Below are 4,323 nucleotides of genomic sequence, written 5' to 3'. Positions count from 1 at the left end.
AAAGGGAGGGAGGGCGCATCTCGGGTACCATGTCCTGTATTGGACAGTACGAGGCCCAGTGGCTGGGATGATGCTCCCCTCCCAGAGGGGCCAACCCCCCCTTCAGTAGGTAGTGCGGACCAGCCGATGCTTCCCTTCCTCGGGTGGGCCCAGGGCCATGCTGGAGCCGCGCCACAAAACCTGATTATTAAATGTTCAATGTGAGCATTTATGACTCGGAAATCAGCAAATGCTACACATCGTGGCTTGATTTATTGTTTTGTTGATTTCTAGATGTGAGAAAATGATAAAGAAAATATTAATAATGCAAATTAAACTTGTGTGTCCATCTGTTTTAAAGATATATATACATTGGGAATATTGTAAAAGTCTTGGTGCAGTTTAACAGCTGAGACCTCCGATGGGGAAAGGAGCCAGAGCAGCATTTCCTCCTCACCGAGGGGGAGGTTCGTCTTGGGGCATCCGTGCTTGTGGGTCCACATCTGGAGCGTTCCGGGCAGCCTGTTGGAAGAGGGAAAATGATCAAGAGTGTGCAGAGGAGACAACATGGCGGGCGGAGGTCCGGAAACTGTCCCACGAGAAACCCCGAAGGAGGCCCTGCCAAGGATGCTCCAGCTGATCAGGAAGAGAGCTGGTGGGGGGCGCGGCGACCCATTCGGTCTAGAGATTGGCTCCTCTTGGGGGAGAAGAAGGAGTGGAAACACTCTGAGCTTTAACCCTATGGAGCATTTCTGCATTGATTTATTTTTAAACCAACACCTTAAATCCTTAAAGTAATTTTGAGCACTTGAAGGTTGTTTTAGCTTAAGAAAAAAAGCATTCAAAGCATTAGCTGCCCTTGTCACTTTCTCTCAAGCCACATCAGAGCAGAGAGAGGCAGAGGACTATGAGAAGTGCCGCCTTCAGGTGGAATCAAAGGCTGGAGGGGCAGTGTCCGGTCATTAGTGCTGTCTAATGGAGAGGCCCTATTGATTATGTCTAATCTCAGTCAACAAAGTCATGGTTGGCAGACGGCGCTCACCCAGGGAGGGAGAACTCTGGTCCTCAGCTTCTGGTAAAGCTTTGCTGCCTTGGAGAGAGGGCAAAGCGGGAGGGAGGGAGCCAGGGGAGCCCTGCCCCCTCCCAGCTCTCTCACTGTCTCTGCCTCTGACTGTCTCTGTCTCTGTCTCTGTGTCTGTCTCTGTCTCTCTGTCTCTCTCTCTGTCTCTCTGTTTCTGTCTCTCTGTTTCTGTCTCTCTGTGTCTCTCTCTGTCTCTGTCTCTCTCTCTCTGTCTCTGTCTCTCTTTCTCTCTCTCTGTCTCTCTCTCTGTCTCTCTGTTTCTGTCTCTCTCTGTTTCTGTCTCTCTGTGTCTCTCTCTGTCTCTGTCTCTCTCTGTCTCTGTCTGTCTCTCTCTGTCTCTGTCTGTCTCTCTCTGTCTCTCTCTGTCTCTGTCTGTCTCTCTCTGTCTGTCTGTCTCTCTCTGTCTCTCTGTCTCTGTCTCTCTGTCTCTCTCACACACACACAACAGACCTTGTACAAAGTGGAAGGACTCCGGTTATACTCGGATGGATCATTCACTCTTGTCACCAACATTCCCACCCCGGCGGTGCTTCAGTCCCGGCTGACATGATTCTATCAGTGGAAACGACAGTAAACACAATGAGAAGCCGGTGAAGCGGGTCGGTCCCCTTTGCTGCTGCGGCCTAACGCCTTCCGGATCTTTCTCTCTAACGGGCCTGGAACTTTTTTCCGTGCTTCGTTTCCCGCATTAGGACAAGAGGAGAGCAGGGGCGGCTCTTCTGTGCGCGTCGGTGACACTCAGCCCGGGGCTCGGCGCCCGGGAACTACTGAGTAACTGCTTCCTTCTTTCCTTCCCTCCTTTCTTCCTTTCTTTTTTCTTTCTTCCTCCTTTCTCTTCTTTTTTCACTTTTCCTTTCTCTCATTCCTTCCTTCCTTCCTTCCTTCCTTCCTTCCTTCCTTCCTTCCTTCCTTCCTTCCTTCCTTCCTCCCTCCCTCCCTCCCTCCCTCCCTCCCTCCTTTCTTTCTTTCTTTCTTTCTTTCTTTCTTTCTTTCTTTCTTTCTTTCTTTCTTTCTTTCTTTCTTTCTTTCTTTCTTTCTTTCTTTCTTTCTTTCTTTCTTTCTTTCTTTCTTTCTTTCTTTCTTTCTTTCTTTCTTTCTTTCTTTCTTTCTTTCTTTCTTTCTTTCTTTCTTTCTTTCTTTCTTTCTTTCTTTCTTTCTTTCTTTCTTTCTTTCTTTCTTTCTTTCTTTCTTTCTTTCTCTCTTTCTTATTTGCAGTAGCTGCATGCAAGATGTTTAATATTTCCCATAAACATCTTTGTCTTTAATTCAGTTTAACAAACATTTATCAAGTTCCTCCCACATCTATGTGAGGTTTTACGCTGGAGGCAGACACGGAGTCAGTCCCTGCCCTCGGAGAACTCCATTTTACCAGATTCCACATTAAACAGTACGTGCAGAGTAATTTGCGCAGAGTACGTGAGCAGGGACAGGGAGGGGGGACCAGGGACAGGGAGGGGGGACCAGGGAAGGCGCGCGAGCGCTGGGGCCGAGCCGGGGCTGGTCAGTTTTGCTGAGTTTCTCTCTCGTTGTTAAACCTTTGTTACAAGCCCATGGGGGGCGGGGCATATTTGGATTGATGCTCCTTGGCCGCCCCAGGGAATTCTGCGGCTGAGGTGGAGGCCGCTGGGCGGGGCAGAGCCGCCGGCTCCCGCGTTTCCCACCACAGCTAAGGAGCCGGACGGCGGCGCCGGGCCCGCCGTCCTAGGGGCGAGGGGCAGGTGAGCCACGAGTAAGAGCCTGACACTAATGCTGACTCCCCGGTACTAAGCGAGGGGAAGGGGGGCTGCCCATCGGTCACCTTGGAGACTGGAAAAGGAGGGACTGTGGAGCGGCTCTGCAGCCACGGGCCACGCGGAACGGAGCGGACTGGAACCAGGCAGAAGGAGCCCCCGGCCCCCGCCCCCCGCCCCCCGTGGTTTTCTAGAATTTTCCTCTTTTTTTCTATCTCCCTCACCAGAACAGGGATCTAGGCCCCGAACCGAACGTGAGGAGGACGGTGATGGTGATAACAATAAATAAAACGATAACTGATGTTTATTTGGCACTTTGAGGTTCTCAGAGCACTTTGCCCTCACAATGACCCCCAGTGACCGCCACTGTTGCCCCCCCTTTTCGCGGGTGAGGGAAGGAAGCGGCCCGGCCCTGAAGTCTCCAAGGCCCCGCCTGACTCTGCCCGGCCCGGCCCGCCCGCCGCCGCCTCCCTGCGGTTCTAGGTTTGCTTTGGGGGGGGGGGGATAGCCCCTCGACCCCTCCCCGGCGCTCCCCGAGGTGCAGCGCGGAGCCCACAGTCCCTGAGGGGCGGGTTTACAAGCGCGATGCTTTCGGAGACTTTTCTCCCGGGACCTCGGAGCGAGGAAGGAGAATGACAGCTCCCGTCCCGCGGCTTCTCGGAGCAGAGACAAACTTGGGCCCGGGTTCTGGTGATGGGCCGCTGGGCGCCGGGCGCTCGGCCGCGTCCCTCCCCACGGTTCCACGCGGCAGGTTGGCGAGGAAAACCATTCCTCCCCACGGGGAGGAGCCGCCAGAGGGAGGCCCCGCCCAGGGGAGGAGCCGCCAGAGGGAGGCCCCGCCCAGGGGAGGAGACGGGGCGGGGCCGGAAGAGCACCTGTCCGCGTGCGGACGCGGAGTCAGGGAGTCAGGGAGAGTTCCATGCCCCAGCCGCCGGCCGTGGCCGCCTCCCAGGGTTCCGAACCCAGGCCTGGGCAGCTCGTGAGCCCCGGGGCGCATCTCCCTCCACCCCCGCCGCTCCCTCCCAAGGCTCGGGTCCCTTCAGACCGTTGCCAGGCCCTGCTTTCCTGCGGCCGCCTCAGTCTCGGGGCTGAGTTCGAATCCGGCCGTACACTTCACGGCGCGGTGACGCGGGGCAAGGCGTTGAGTCTGTCTGCCTCAGTTTCCCCGTCTGTAAAGTGAGCTGGAGAAGGACGCGGCAGCCGCCGCTTCTCTCCGCCGAGAAAGCCCCCGAGGAGGCGGCCACGCCCGGGAAAGTCCCGAGGGCCGAAGAGCGGCCGGACCGAGCCCCGACCTTGTTTCACTCAGTGACGCGGGGAGTGGCGGGTGTTGCTTGTGTTCATTCGTTGTATTAAATATTGTGTGATGTACGTAAGATTATCCCGGTGAAGTCCCTCAAATCCAGTCTTACTTAATGCTGACCTTGTTACCGCCCTGCACGGTGTGGGCTCCAGTGAGAATGGACAACCGCCCCCCCCCGCACCCCCCCGTGCGTGCCCCACGTCTGTCAGAGGAGAAAGGAGAGGGGGGAGGGG

The sequence above is a fragment of the Sminthopsis crassicaudata genome, chromosome 1 (assembly GCF_048593235.1).
Source record: "Sminthopsis crassicaudata isolate SCR6 chromosome 1, ASM4859323v1, whole genome shotgun sequence".
NCBI classification, from domain to species: domain Eukaryota; kingdom Metazoa; phylum Chordata; class Mammalia; order Dasyuromorphia; family Dasyuridae; genus Sminthopsis; species Sminthopsis crassicaudata.
Note: the sequence above shows the minus strand (reverse complement) of the source record.